The sequence below is a fragment of the Aythya marila genome (assembly GCF_965140915.1).
Source record: "Aythya marila genome assembly, chromosome: 6".
In the NCBI taxonomy this organism is placed as follows: Eukaryota; Metazoa; Chordata; class Aves; order Anseriformes; family Anatidae; genus Aythya; species Aythya marila.
Window position 1 is genome coordinate 23,367,574 of NC_139047.1, and position 16,129 is coordinate 23,383,702.

General features: G+C 46.8%; 1 protein-coding gene across 2 annotated transcripts in view; it reads left to right on the top strand.

Annotated features, from left to right (window-relative positions):
- The first annotated feature begins 618 nt into the window (after nt 1–618).
- ZNF148 (zinc finger protein 148) overlaps nt 619–16,129 on the top strand; it is a 39,241-nt gene continuing 23,730 nt past the window's right edge. For both annotated transcript variants that reach the window (XM_082762999.1, XM_082762998.1), the window contains exon 1: nt 619–936. The gene's annotated coding sequence lies outside the window, so the exon portion shown is untranslated. The remainder of the gene's footprint in view (nt 937–16,129) is intronic.

A 16,129-nucleotide genomic window follows, 5' to 3' on the forward strand; every position in this document is an offset into this window, starting at 1 on the left:
TCATCCTAACAGGGTCTGCATGAGGGCTGTGAGCTTTGTGGCGGGGACAGGGCAATCTGGGCACAGCCAAAGTGCGGCGAAAAGCTTTGTGCTGCAGTTGGGTGGCTGCCTCACGAAGCCCTACAGAGCTGGTGAGCATCGCCCAACAGCACCATTAGGGTTGGGAGCGACCTCCAAGAGGCCAACCGTGCCCTTAGGACCAGTGTCACCCACTCAGTGCGTCCCCAAGGCGCAGCTCCAGCCTTCCCTTGGACACCCCCAGGGATGATGACCCTGCCACCTCCACGGACAACCCGTGAGAGCCTGCAAGAAGAGGTCCCGCACAGCGCGGCGCCCCCCTCCCAGTGCCAAGAAGCGACACCAGGCGATGCAGCGGGGCTGGGGGCTTCGCCTGGAGGACGCTGCTCCCGCTCCGGCTCCGGCTGAGGAGGCAGCGAGGCGGCGAGGCCGTGCCCCCCCCCCCCCCAACCTCCTCCCTCTCCCCTCAGGCGCTGCAGGGCCGCCATGTCACCCCGCCGCCCGGCACCGCCCCGGGCTCGGCGGCTCGGGGCCGGCCCCCGCGGGCAGGCGGCCTCCGCCCGGGCCCCGCTGCTGCTGGCGGCGGCGGCGGTGGCGGCGGTCCTCCGGGCGCCTTTCCCATGCTGCACCGCGGCGCGGCGGCGCTCTGTCGCTGTCACCGCCAGCAGGAGGCTGAGGGGAAGGCGCCGATCGCGCCGCCGGAGCCGGAGCGGGAGCAGGAAGGGGCCGGAGCCGCCGCCGCCGCCAACTTCCCCTCGGCCTCCCCGCGCCCCGCCATGCCCGGGGCCTCCGCGCGGCCGCTCTGAGCCGCCCCCTGCAGCCGCCGCCGCCTCGGCCCCGGCTCCGGCCCCGGCCCCGGCTCCGGCCCCGGCCCCGGCCCCGGCCCCGGCCCGCCTTCTCCTCGCAGCCCCGCGGCCGGTAAGTGCCGGGCAGGGGGGAGCCGGGCCCGGCCGGCGGGGAGGGACGGGAGGAAGGGAGGCAGGCGCCGCGGGGAAGGCAGGGGCAGCGCCGCGTCCCGCCCGCCCGCATGGGCCGCGCTTGGCCCCGCCGGCGGCTGAGGAGCGGGGGGGAGGCGGCGGGAGCCCCCGGGACCCCCCCGCGGCTCGCTCGGGGTGCGGGGGGCTCCCCGCGGGCCCTCCGGCTCCCCCCGCGTCCCTCCCGGTTCCCCCCCTCGCCGCTTCCCCCCCGGCCCAGCCGGCCCCCAGCGCGCCGGGCCCCGCTGCAGGCCGCGGTGGGGCCGGCTGACAGGCAGACAGACGGACAGACCGACAGACAAAGAGCCGGGGCAGCCGCCGACAGACCGACGGACAGCGTGTGTGTGTGTGTGGCCCCGCAGCCCGGCCCCATCCCCGTGCCCCCACACCCCTCGTGGCCCTATTCCCCCCCCCTCCTGCCCGCCCCCATTGTTCCCGGTGTAAGGCAGGTGAAGCGCGCGGAGTTGTGGAGGGTGATTTATTTTTTATTTATTTATTTATCCCCCCCCCCCCCCCTCCTCTTCTTAAATAACCTTTCCCGAGTCGCTGCTCGGAGGGAGCTTTTGGAAGTGGCCTTTCTGCGGTGCTGGGAGCCTCTAACAAGTGCCAGGCGGGAAGGGCAGGGAGCACGGGGAGTCCAGCAGGAACGAGCCGGGCTCCGAAAGCTTGTACTCAGCTCCCCTGCCCCGGTCCCTGCCAAATCTCAGCTGGGATGAGCGCAGCAAAGGCTTGATTAAGCTGGCTCATAAAAAGGGAAGGCATTTATGTCGCGGCCGTAAATCACCTCTCCGATGGCTTCATCTTCGCGAAGTGTGCGGAGCAGCTCGGAGATGCTTTGCGCAGTGGTCGGAGACAAGTGTGCGGATCCCAGCGGTCGTGGCTTTGGTTTTGCTTTGAAAGTCTGCCGGCAGCGTGACCTGTGCACATGTGACAGTCCGGCCCAGGAAGTTTTAGGTGGGAGAGATGTTGTGCTGCTGCTCAGCAGCATCTTTGCCTTTGGTACCAGGAAGAAAAATTACAGGGAGCTGTTGTTTTGTCTCCACTGGGATCTTGGTTGCCTTGTTTATTTGCCGTACTTACAGATTTCAGCGAGGCTTTTCAGGCTTGCTGGCAGTATGTACCTGGGCCTGTCACGCTTACATATTTTGGAGTGCCCATATCAGATTTCTTTGTAAGCGAGACAGCTTTTGCGCTCGTTCTCCATGCGTTTGGTGATGCGTGCCTTGCAAAGAAAAGAGGTGGAGAGGTAGTGCTAACCTACATCGTTTTTTACAGGCGTTCTTAAGCTGTAATCAGAATTCGACCAGGCAGTGGTCGAACCCAGACGTGAAGTCTCTCCTGCCGCGAGACAAGTTGCACACCTGCAGACAGGGTTGGTTTCCCAGTGCCCCGCTTCCCACGCTGGGGATTGGGGCGCTGCCGCTGACAGCTGTCATCTGCAGGAGCTGGGGCTGGGCTGGGAAGCTCCGGAGCTCCTGAGGCCTGGTCACACGTGGATCCAGTGGGATCTGCAGGCTCTCGATGCGGGGTGCAGTCAGGTTCATAGCGGGGGCAGGCAGCCTTGCTCTTGTTGCAGTGATTAAGGGGAATTCTACAAAAGTTAGTTCTTCAGTTGTACTGTTTCCCTGAAAGCAATTCTTACGGCCTTTCCTCCTGAATATTCAGCTGAATGTATGCGCGTATTCAGTTTCCAGAAGTGTTTTCTTTCTCGTTTCTGTATGTCTGCATGCTCTTCTTCCCCAAACGTGTGTAGGCAGTGAGCTCATAGAGCTGAATAAAGCTCAAAAGGATGAGGCTGACCTCTTGCATGCAGCTGGTACGTTTTCTGTCTTTACTGCTCAGGCTAGGGCATGAGATAACAGATGCACTTATAACCGATGTTTCTGTTATTGTTTTCCTTGCCCACGTGCATTTAATTGCTGCTGTACTGCAAACATATTCTCCTTATGGAAAATCCCTAATATAATGGATTATGAAAGGAAAGCTTAAGTGGGTAAGTAGCTGCGTGAAGACCACAGTGGTTAAAAAAGTACTGTCTGGAAGAAAAACTGCTCAGACATTAAAGGTTACGTTGCAGGCTAAATTGTTCACCTGACAGAACCTCCTGTAATGCTATTGTGTAGTTTCTTAAAGGACAATTTTCACTCTTCAGTTCAGTGTATTTAAGTTTATTGGTATTAGGATTTAAAGCTTTGTAGAGCAGGCGTTTATTCTAGAGAGAGTTGGTGTGGTAAAGCCACTGGGGGTGGAAATTCGTACTTCCAGTTGAGAACTTCTGTGTACCAGTAGTGGTAGAGTTGAATTACCAGAATATTAAGAATATATTACTCGAGTGAAATATAATAACAGTACATCTAAAAGAGCTTAGCTCGCTTCTAGCTGGGTTCTTTGCACTACAGGTTTGATGATGTAAAACTGGAAATGGTGAAGATCAGGATATTAGGTGTTAGGCTGTTGACTTAGGTAAAATATTTTAAATTTACCAACGGGGAGGAAAGGTTTAGCTGCTTTCTAGTATCGTGGGGAAAAGCAGAGTGGGATTGTCTTTTCTATCTGGTGGTAGAATTAGCGATGTTTTTTTGTGACTAGGATCTCTGTGGAGAATTCCTCCTGTGAGGACTGTTACGTGTACTGTTGTCCCCCTGTAAATACTACAAGGGGAGACCTGTCTGTGGCGAGCAGCTTGATGGAGTGAGTGGGCCTTAATCTATCTAAAAAGGCTTTAATTGTTTAGCATAGTTTGGGATTAAGCTTGATTTAATTTTGGCTCTAATATGAAATAGATTTTTGTGTGAAGTAACTAAAGTTAAATAAGAAACGGCGACATATAAATCTTTGACAAATAAACTTACTGGTATTGTTCTGGAGTTCTTGAACATGAAACCAAAGTGTCTGATTTTGTTTTCCAAACTTAAAAATCTTTTCCACTGAGTGAATGTGAGAAGGAATGAGAAGTAAATGCCACTGGAAATATTTTAAAGACTCCTCTAAGTGGATCCAGCAGAGAATAGCATCACAGAATCATAGGTATGTTTTATTTAAAATAAGCACTCTTTCTGCCTCTGTCTGGCATTTCAATGATATCTACCTTTCAAATCAACATAATTTACGATGAAATAGATTCAAGCCTTTAGCTCTCAGTCTGATCTGCAGAGCTGAGTGCCTAATGACAAATGAAGTCCCACAAAGCCTCCATGGATGTAAGTAGACGTGTGTGTCTGCTTCTAACAAGTTACAAGGCTCATGTGAAACATCACTACAGTGATTAACTCATATTTTAATTTAATTTGATTTTTTTGACAGAAATATGTTTTTGAAAAATTAAATTTCCTGGAATACTCAGATTCATGAGAATATTTTTTTGCTCTTCTGTGTATTGGAATCTGCAGAAACCCTTGAACTAGCGGTGAAGTTTAACTTACTTTAACACACACGCAACTTACTAGCTTTTGGGAGCTGAGACAGCGCTTGACAGGACGTGTCAGAAAGCAGCAGCCATTGGCTGTAACATATGTAGGTGTATGCCAAGCACAAACTTCCCCCTAACAAAAGAAAACCCATTCAGACTTTCATGAGGTTTATTTTCAGTTGCACAAATGCTTTTAGTTACTTCATTCCAGTTACTGTTCAGTGCAGTTAAAAGCACAGTTCCATCTGTTTAGTTCATTAGTGCACTATATGTTTTTCAATATACATTTTTTATCATCTCATTAGAATATTTTATACACCAGCAATAATGTCATAAACTACACAAGTGACATAGGTTAAACCTATTTAACTTACAAATTATCACACAAATTAAAAAACTAACATATGTGAGTGTTCCAGTGTTATTTCTGATTAAAATGCCTGCCCCTGCCCGCATATAGGGATTTTTTTTCATATGTTATTCTGATATTCAGCATTTTGGATAAAATATCAGGAAAAATCCATAATAAGTTCTCACAGGACTTGATTATAAGTGTGTCCTAAAGGGGAAATTCAGCATCTTTTAGAAAGATGGCAGAAAGTTCAACATGCAAAAAGGTTGAACCTCCTGATAACTTCTTCCACGCCGTCAGAATTTTACACTGGGAGGTGATACAGAGACTGTTATCACAGTTGCTCAGAAATAATTATTAGTGTACTTTTATGATATTGTCAGTGTGTTAATGTATTTAAGCCTGATACTGCGAGGCAGCTTTTTCACAAATAAGGTGATACAGTTAATGTATTACTAATTTGTGTTACTTAATGATTTCATTCCCTTTTGTGGAACCAGCAAGGCACAGCTCTTCAGCTGGCTCTGCATGCTGGCCGTAGCCTGCCACTGATGCGCTCCGTGGACATATTAGTAGTGGAGTACCTGCGTCTCGTCACAGTCTGTGCAGAAAACTCTAAGGCAGTACTGTCTGATTCTCTCCTTATGACTAGGCTGACGTTTTTGTAAGTGCAGAATTAAACAGTCTGATGATAAAATGAAATCTGTGTGGGAAGACGTTCCAACCTGCAAACAGCACCAGGGTATAATTTATGAGCAGCCTATCGAATATAAACTGTCTAGGTCTCTAGCATGGCAAAAAAAATACCACAAGGTGCCTGTGAAGTAGCTGTGAAGCAAAATCATTTTTTGATGCAACACGTGATACTACTATTGCATAAAGCTGTTGTGGTATCTGTGTAAATAAACTCAGATATGGGAGTGATAAACAGTTTTACAAAAGACTTCAAACGGCAGTTGTGTCCGTAAGCTAAAAAGATGCCCATTCATAAGCATTTCAACAAGTATCGTAGTGGCGTGGTAATCATTTCCCATAAAGTCCATGTAAACTTTTACTACATATGTAGCCCAGCACGGATGTAAAAACCGCTGTTAGCAGCGTTTACAGTGCCAGTAACATCGTGACCAGGTCATGCCACCTCAGTGCAAGAGGTGCAGTGACAAATAGTGATGCTGGGCAGGTTTGACACAGCCATATGTTCACTGGCAGTGGTTAAGACAGAAAGGGGAGACAAATGTGTTGTACACTCCCTGAATTTTAACTTCTACGCGATTGCCTGGAAAATGAGTCAAATTTATTTCTTTTTTTTGCTTTTACTGGGATTAGGTTTGAATGAAGGAGTTAGCATTATATTCCTAAAAAGTATGGGTGAACGTATAAAACAATTCTGGCATCTGTTTGTGATGATCTCTGGCCTAAGGCTTTAGTCAACTGAGCTTGAGAAATGCTCAGCGTAAACTGGAGAGAGTTTTGCCAACCCCAGCAGCATGCTGCCTGCCTGGCATGCAGCTGGAACCCGTAGCTGTTTCCTGGGAAGGGGCAGAGCACACGGGCAATTTCTGCCTTCGCCAGCTTTCTGCAGGCTTCCTTTGGTGATGCAAGCTATTTAGCTGGGCTTTCACCAAGCAAATCTGAAATATTACATCGCTGACATTCTTCAGTTTCGTAAAGGGGAGGAAGAAGGGAGCAAAATGGATGTGAAAGCCAAGAAATGAGTGCATTGCACTGGGCTTGATGTCCGGGGATGATGTTTTAGTCTGTAAGCATTATAACAGCATTTCCAGATGCAGCCGATGATTTCGGAGTTTTTCAAATGAAAGTGCTCGGAAGCAAAGTACCATCTCTGCTGCTGACCTCCTGAAATGCAATTCTCCCCTGGTTTTGACCACATACACAGTGAGTCCTGACACAGGTCACTGCTATGCGAGTCTGTCAGATGAAATATGCCTGAGGTGGATGACAATTGTCAGGCTTTTACGTCGGGTCATCTGTAGCGCTGCGCAGTTCTGGACACAATAGGAGCTATAAATAAATTTAAAAAGTCTTCGCGTGTTGTGTCCTAAGTTTCTTTTATCAAAGGGGTTCTTGGCTAACGATTGCTAAGCTCAAGCAGCCCCTTTTTTGCTGAAATAATCTTAACATGTCAGGGGAATTTTTGTGATGAGCACTGCAGACAGAGCAGGTCAATCCTGAGGACACCACAGTGTGGTGTAACTGATGTTACAGATGATGTCTTCAAGAAGAGTCTGTAGAATATGGGTTTTCAGCTTCTCCTGTGACCTTATAACCACTTTATTTTTTGGGGGTATAAAATCTAGAGTAAAGGTGCTGTGTGTGAATACAACAATATCAAACAGAAATGAGTAAGTTGCATGGGAGGAAGCCTGCTGTCATCCCTCAAGGAGAGCTTTATCAGGCTGCTGTCCTCAGGACCTCCCTCTGGCTCTGGTGAACTCGACAGGTAGACGCTGCTGAGTTTTTGTGTGGGCCAGCAAGAAGATGTGGAAAGTTATGTGGTTGTCTGCAGAGGGCCTGGGAAGTTTGGATTGTTTGGGGGTATAAGGGAGTCATGGAAAGCTACTTGGCTTTAGTTTTGCTTTTTCCTTTTAGAGATTATGAAGTTTGCCAGTAATATCTTTTAAAATGACTCATAGCAAATAATTTTGATGTATTTAAAATATTTATTTTTGTGAGCACAGGTTATTTATACTTGACATGAAATTAAGGGATTGGGATGGAATAAAGCAGAGTTTGTAGGAAAGGAGCATGCAGAGGATGATCATCCAGTTGTCATAATACATCACTTGAATACGTAGACTAGGCGGCAATTTGTAGACAAACCCAGGGAGCTTGTGTTCTTAATCCGACAGGTAAAAGCAGATCAAGCCAACCAGACATGCTCGGGCTTTTCTGGTGCCTGTTAGGAGCCCCTGCTCAGCGCTGTATCCTCTGTATCGGGTCAAATATAAGGAAGCTTCAAGCAGGAGTCGACTGCACTGTAGAAGGGGAAATTGGCACGAAACCTAATCTCTCAATCCTTTGCCTGACCCTGCAGTTCGCTGCCTAGGGAGCCTTTGTGTTGTCCCCAGCTCGCATTCCTTCTGGGCCACGGGGCAGCGTGGAGCTTCCCACAGCTGTGGTGATCCTGTGCGTATGGCCGCGTGTCCAGAAAGCGCGGGATCGCTTGTACTTACATGTGCCAGGTGCCTGGAATTTGCCCCTAAGTCGGGCAGCTCTTCTGTTTCCATCTGCGGTTACGCACGAGTTGGCTTGGGCTTCTCCTGGTGCTGTCGCCCAGTGGGAACCAGTGGGTGCAGGACTGGGGCCTCTTAGCAGGGTTGGACAATAAAACAGTGCCTGGAAAGCAGTCTGTAAACACAGGGCATGCTGGATTTCTCTTTTCCCCAAGTCTTGTAGGAATATTTTCCTTCTTTACAGGTTAGTTTCCTGCTCGTGCAGTAATACAGGATTGTATTGGATGTATCCTACTAAGACTTGGCTTCCCCGTGGAATTGCTCGACCAGGGCTTCTTGGAAGTTTCAGACCTGCTGGGGATGGCAGCTCTGAATTGTTGGCCTGGGAGTTAATGGCATCAAGGACCTTCAAGATTTTTGTTCCTAATAGTCATAGGAGTATGATAGAAATCAGTGGGGTTCCCTGTGCATGCAATTTTTGGGACACTAAAGTGGCGTTACCTGGAAGTTTTCTTTGGGGTTGTGGCTGGTCTTGAGAAGCAGATGTGCTGCAGAAGCACAGCATGTTTAGGAGTTACCTGATTTGACTTTTTTTTTTTTCCTTTGGAGTGAGGATCAGCCAGACTGAAAAAAGGCTGACTTACAGCTCTGGTATTTGGTGTAAGCGGGGTGGGAATAGTTCTTAGTTGATTCAGTCTGACCACAAATGTTGGTTATCAGGAGGGAGGTGATGGATTTGTTGCAGCAACATGGAAAAAAAGGCCCAGACTGTACAGAAGCGTGCTCTTCAAAAACTTCTTCGTTGTCCTGGCAACTTTACGTGGTCTGTCACTTGCTATTGTACCAGCTGTGGGTTTTAAGAAAGTGCCCTAGTTGTTGCTCACTTTCCTTAATTATGAATTTGTTTCTACGGCTTCTCCTCTGGCCGATTTCCTGCAGTCTATAAACACGGACGTGTGTTGGTTTGTGTACTGACTGCTCCTCTCCCCCTTGCTGAAGATGCTTGGTACTCCCCTTACGCCGTTATAGCAGGGTGTGGGTTAGGCCACGGTCCCTAATTCGTGGGACAGAAATTGCTCCTTGGTGATGGTACCGAGACCGTTGCCTCTTTGCTATTTTCATATCCTGATCCCGCTGTCACCTCGGAGGGGTCTGACCACCTTACGGAAATGTCTCCTGTGTTAGGATGAGCGGCTGCCACCTGTGGTTCTCTCCTGCTTTTTCCAGGGATTATTACGTGGCTTTATTTTCTATACCATGTTGTGTGTGTTGCCTTGTGCTCACATTAACAGAAACGAGGTAGGTTAGCTTCCTTGAGCTTGAACTATTTTTTTTATGCTTTGTTTTGTTTAGTACCTTGTAGTTGCTGAATCTTGTGGAATGGGTCCCTGAAAGGACCTGAATTTTTGGGGGGAAGCGGAGCCGTCATCCAAGGCGTTTTTCTGAACTTTTGGGAGGCCTCTATCTGATATTCTGGCCCACGGTGATGGCCTTGAGATATGCCCACTGAAGGTAGCACAATGGTGTCTGAAAAACAATAAAAGAGAGCAGAGGATTCGCCTGGTCTGCCCGCAGTGCCTCTTTCTGTAAAGGAGGGATTCACCCTCTCATGCTCTTGGCTAATTGGATTTTCTGAGGTTACTGTTCCGTGTGCGGGTGAAAGGTATGGTTAAAAAGCAGCCAAAATGCAATAAATATACATTAAAAATAAAGTTACACTGGCATATTGCACAGCCTCCTCAGCAGGCTTAAATGAGAAAATGCTCCTTGCTGGTGCCGCTGTGTGAAAAGTCAGGCTGCAGAGAGCGCAGCATCCCTCACGAGTCCTTCCGAGACCTTACACAGAATGCAGCCTTCCCCTGAATAAGTCTACTGTAATGAAGTTAAGGAAAAAATGTGTACTTAGCTCATGCCAATATCCTAGAACTGAAATTGCAGCTTAGGAGAATGATTCCTGTATTCCAAAACATTTTCCTTGCCCTCACAGTCTGAGAGCCAGTGTTTAAATCATGCTTTCAACCACTCAAGTAAGATGTAGAAATAAATATTGTCTGAGCTCCATGAGATGCTTTGTGTCTGTTATTTGTGTCCTTCTCACCTGTGGTTTAGGTTACTGTTGGTACTTTCCTAAAAGTTTTCCTTATGCTGTTGTGTATGTACATGAGGGATGTCCTCCAGGTTCTCTTGAGACAGCTTTCCCTGGTAACTTCAAGGTTTTGGGATCAAATCCTTCCTGATTATACTTTCATTAGCATATTGCCCAATGTTATTTAGTCTATGTGGACTTACCAGGGAATTGGCTTGAATTTTTTCTGTAATTATAATTTTTCTTGAATGCCTGTGGATGACCTTTTAGAAGAGAATGAGAAGATGAAGTAAAATCATTTCAGGCACGAAAATGGTGCACTTAGAACGCTTCTAGCTATAAGTCAAGCACACAAATGTTAAAATTGCAGTGTTCACCTATGCCACCGTAAGTTTACCATCTGAAGTGTAGGTGCACTGACCCAGGAGTAATATTATCTGGTGGTCTTTAGTGGTACATGAGCACGGTGTTTCCCCCTGCAGTCCCCTACCTTTCTGAATGTACAGGATCCATAGCGCTTGCTGGCTAAGCAGCTGCTCGCTAATTTGTTTTCTGCTCATTGCATAATGCCTCCTCTTACTGTGCTCTGCTTAATCCTGCGCGGAAGGCAGACTGAATATATTTCTTCGTGAAGGAGAGGTTTGTGAGGCCCTCAGAAATAGCTCCTACTGCTCTCTTCGCACCCAGATCCTAGGTAGGTCAGTGCCCCCGCTGCAGCGATGAGGAAGCGGCAGTGCGGGAGGGGAAGGTGATGTGCCAAGACGACAGATTTGCCCAACAGCAGCGGCACGGCTGAGAAACGGAGCCAAGCTCTGTTACAACATCGTGCTTGTAACCCGTCGTGCCGTTGTGCTCACCTTTTCTTGATGGTCCCGTGTCTGTGCTCCCAAATTCCTCAGCTTATTCTCCACTGAAGCGACTTGTCTGGATGAGCTGGAAACACGCTGGCTGTGCCCTCCGAGCAGTGCCTCGGTCCCAGGGGATGCCAAACCCCTGCGGTCTGCCTTCTTGCAGTAGTTACCTAAGCCACTAAGGCGTGGGCTCAGCTGTCCCTCTTGCATATGCCACCTTCTTCCCCCAGGAGCTGTGTTGGCTGCAGGAACGTGAGCACCATGAAGTGATCAGTCCACCCTGCTGACCTATATTGAACGCTGCTTATTCTTACGACTATTTCAGTGTGCCTCAGGGAAATGAAACGGGTACCTCCATTCTTATTTTATGGTTGGGGAATTGATGCTGGGGAGTTAGATCGAGATTTGTGTGTAGTGTGGCTCCCACTGAGCTCTGGGAGCTGTAGAATTGCAGAAGAAGGAGCAAGGATAGGACCCTATTTTGCAAGGCAGTGTTGAGTGGTCATGACTTTCTTTTCCTGCTATCCATGCCTCGTTTGCACACGTTTCAGCCATCACAGCAAATGCAGCAAGGGTGTTATAAACGTTCTCACTATTTTACCTGCTTATATGGAGCAGATTCATCCAGTGTGCTGAACAAAATGATGCTTTATAGAAAAATACAAATGATCTTTAATTAAAAAGAAGAAAAGATGTGAAAATCTATCATATTTTCATGTGATAGATATGAAAATAAGCTAGAGAGGCAAATGATGATGAACCTAATGATGAAAAGTACCTGCAGTGTGGCTGTCCCTGGCTTCTGTAAGTTTGCATGCAACTTCTTGTACTCTCCCAGGGCTTGTTGTGTAAAATGTTCGAAGGATTTTTAAAAATCAATCTGGAAAGAAACAGCAGAAGTGCTGTTGTACATACATACATATGCAGAGACCTCTGCCATTTGAGCCAGGAGGGTAACTGATAGCAACAGCAGGTTGTCATCTTCTGTAAAATAACACTAGCATGGTGCTAGTGACAAGAAGAGATGCTTCACAGATACTTGCAGATAGTAGAGGGGTGGTGAAACCCAGGAATTTCTCCAAGGAACTCAAGGGCTTGTCAAAAAAAAAAAAATCACAGTTTTTAAAAAGCAACATATTTTCCTTTTCCGTTTGTTTTCAAGGTGAAATTATACGGGAAGGGCTGAGCCAGTTAGCCTCTGAATGCTGTATGGGGAAGGACCCACTCCCACGCTATTTCGAGCTGCTTCTGACAGATTCTGTACAGTACACCAACTCAGTGAGTTAACCTGGCAGAAAATAAGTAACTTTTTTTTTTCTTGCCAGCCTGAAGGACTTTTAAATGACCATGTATTTGTAGGAGCATTGGGGTAGGCACAAAAGATAGGGTGGCGTGTCCCAGGAGGAGGGAGCTTAGCTATGTCATACGACTGCACTGTAAAAAAAAAAAAAAAAAAAAAGGCATGGTACATTATCTGAAATAATTCTACAAAATTTCAGCTTTAGAGGTATGCTTGCAATATATCAAATTTGACAAAATTTTAACAAGTTGGTGTGAAGTTATAAACTAGCACAAGTACTTACAGGGTGCTGGCTAGCCTTTGTTTTGTGTAGGGCTTTCTGTCCTGTGTACAAATTCATCTGAGGATTGAGTTTCATAACGTAAGGGCAGAAATTCTGCTCTTTTGGGTTAGCTGCGCAGTGGTAGAGGTCCAAATATACATTCTCAAAACTACCTGTTTTCTAGCAGGTTGAAATTAAGTGCCACCAGATCAGTGGCAAACCAGCTTTTTCTCTAGATAAAAAGCAACACTGCCTGTGACTTCTGTAATAGGGAAAGTGTGTTTGCTCCACTGGTAACATCCCTGTGGGTGTTGCAGCGGAACTGGGCTTTGCTGACACGGTCCGGAGAGCTTCTGATGTGCCTGCTTGATGTTAGACCGTGGTTGTGCTGGGCGTGATCAAATACTGAATTTAGAGTAAGCAAGGTGGCAAGGATTTTCATGCACGGATAATTTTATGCACAATAAGTAGATTTTCGGTGAGTAATCCTGTTGATTGTAAGAGGACTATTCACAGCTCAGCGCGAGCGTAAGTCTGGGTGGGATCAGGCCCTGCGCTGGCACATGTTCAGCAACATGGGGTGTTTGGAAATAGCTGTGCAACAAGTCTTAGGAGTGTTTGTATCGTACGTTGCATTTTAGGATGCGTTATTTTTATGATCTGTGAACCCGTGCACAATGATTTATGTTTGTTCACTTTTTCTGTTTTACAAGTCATCATTTTAATTCATCCTTTCAAATGCCTGTGTGCTAATTGCAAAATCTTTCAGTTGTGTCTTATTTTCTCAGCAGGGAGAAGGGATGCTAAGTTCATGTAATGTTCTTTATTTAAAACCATTAACGAGGGTGGTATTTTCTACTTTCCAGGTGTAGAATCAGAATTGAACTTATGGTATTGTGAAAGCGAGCAGTGTTTCCCTTTCCATTTGACTGCATTCGTACTTTAATAATGCCGCCAAGTATCTTTTCTGAGGTGGGAATCCTCAACATGTTTCATGAGCTGATAGGGTTTTCAAATGGCTAGTAGGAACCTGTGGAATTGCGATTTTTTCCTTCTTTTGGAGAGCGTTGCATTGAGGGCAGTTTTATTAATAGGAATGCATCACCATAAAACGTGACCTAGGCACGTGTAGTTTTTAATGTGCTATTAAGCCATGTTGCTATTTCTTTCTTCTCTCGCATTAGGAATTGCAGAATTACGTGGGTTTTTTTGCACTGCCTTGAGGATATAGATACACATTGCACCTCTAAATTTAGCATAGCCTGTAGGTACGTCTGCGTGGCAGCTGTACCTCCTTCATTTGCATGTGTACATCACACTCGGGCTGCAGGTTCCCCATACACCCATCTCTCATCTAAGCACTGCCTGCAGCAGAAAGAAGCAGCCCCTTTCCCTTCTCCCTGCCTCTTCCCTTGCCAATCTCCTGTGCTCGCTTCCTGCCTACCCCCGTGACCCGGAGGACAGCCGGTGGCTTTGCTGGTGGCCTTTTGTCAAGCTCCACTCGTGGTGGCACGGTGACAGTTGCGCTGCTCATCCCAGTGAAGGCAATGAGAACACTGGGAGAGGGGCTGGGCACCGGGCCATATACCTTCCATTCATTAAAGTTTACATTTTAGCACAAACCATTGTAGTTGGGCCATAAAGGTGAGCTCCAAGAAGGAGTCTTAGTGGTGGGTGCTTACATCAGGACACCATGGAGGTGCTACAGGCACCCTAGGATTGCTGTTGTGCGTGCACACTATTTTCTCTATCTTGTCTCTCAGTTTTTAATTGTCCAACATACTTTTTTTTATCTCTCAGTCTTTTAAATCCTACCCATAGAAACTTCATCCAGTACTGCACATAAAGATTAATTTCAGAGGTGAACCGAAGCAGTATCTCTAGGTGCTTGCTGATCATTAAGTAATCCTTTGCTGCCTGCTTCAGAAAAGAAGGGAAGAAGGCGGAGTGGAAAGAAGTGGAGAAAAAGAAGTGGAAAGAGCAGGAGAGTACATGGCACTCCGGTGGCTAACAAGTTGTAGCACTTGCCTTCAGGGGTGCTGCTCAACCTTAGTGCAGAGCAGCCACCATCCCACCAGCCTTTTTATTTTTGTTTTTTACCTATTAATGTTTTCTTTTGACTGTATTGCAACTGTTGATTCTGAATTGGAAAGGTTGTCACGCTTCTCATTTATCCTGATGTGGTTTAGGTGATTGTTTCTATGATAGGAATATTGTCTTTCCCACTCAGCTCTCCGACTTGCTGCACCAGGGATCGCTGGAAAAACTGATGTCAGGGGTACTGAAATGAACAGTTCTGAAGGACTGCCGTAGGCTCTGGCACGGCAGTGGCTTTTGAAAAGGAGCACGTTGTTCACTGGATGTGGATGTTCTGCGAGCAGCTGCTGAGCACTGTGTGAAGAGAGAAGATGCTGAGATGATCTGATGAGACCTTTTCTATGCAGTCTCTCCCCAGCCTCTTTTTTATTTTTCTTTCCTCAAAATGGGAGCTATATATTCAAAGAAAATGCTAAAATTATGCGATTATTTGGTGGAGCTTAATAAAAGTTCTGCAATTTCATTGAAAATGTCTCTGCAATAAGGATAACAATGTTTGATGCCAAGGGAAGTACTTGTGTATGTTCGTGTATGCTTTGTGTTATTGTAACTTCGCTCAAGATAATCTCAAAATGAGTTGATCTTTATCTCACAGATGCATCTTGCACTTGAAATATTTATTTAATCTTTGCAGGCTTGGTAAAGTGAGCTGCTTTGAATGCTTTTAACTTAAATTTTCTTTATCCCACTGTCATTCTTCCAAGAACACTTCTCCTCATATTTAATGTAAATGATAGGATTCCTTTTATGTGAGCCAAAAGGTGTCAGATGACAAATTACCCTTGTTTCACTGAGATGGTGGCAATTGGGATACTTCTCATTTGAATTAGTAGCTTATTTGTGTTTGTAGTTCTTCTTTTTCAAGCAGTACCTGATGTCATATGACTTACACCATGCTTCATCGCTTAGAGTACGCAGCCTAAGAATATGCTACAAGTTCTCGTTATTTCTCTCTGAAAAGCCAGATGTTTGAAAGCCTGATTCAATAAGCAGCACGCTCACTGTACCAGCAGCTGATATGACTCAAGATCATGATTGGAAAACAACCGAGTGTTTGCAGTTGCATGACTCTGCTAAGTCTACTTGGCAGGGTGAGAACGAAATAGTTTCCCTTCCCCTGGCAATTCAGAGCTCTAGTGAGACCAGGACATGCCATCTAGTGCCCGACTGTCTTCTGGGCAGCTGCTCTGTCTTGCCAACTCCCCTATGAATCTGCCCGTCTCTGTTGGCGAGAGCAGCAGCTCTTCTGCAGCCTGAAACGCTCGGGTCTCTCTATTTTCATTTGTCTGCCTACCTTCCTGCCAGGAAATAGCTTTGTATCCAGGATTTCCTCAATTCATACCTAACTTCGGGGTGAGACGGCAGTATGCTCCATGTGGAGCAACTGTTTCCGTGAGTGGCTTGAGCAGAGCGATCAGGGCCACTGTGTTCTCAGACTTGATGCTGTTTTTTTTTCCTTATATCACCTTGCGTTCTTGTATCCCAGTACCTGCACATACCATTCCTCTAAAGACTCTGCGCTGAGCTTACACTGTCGCATTTCTGTAGCATGGAACAAAAGCGCAGCAGATGATGATCTATGTAAG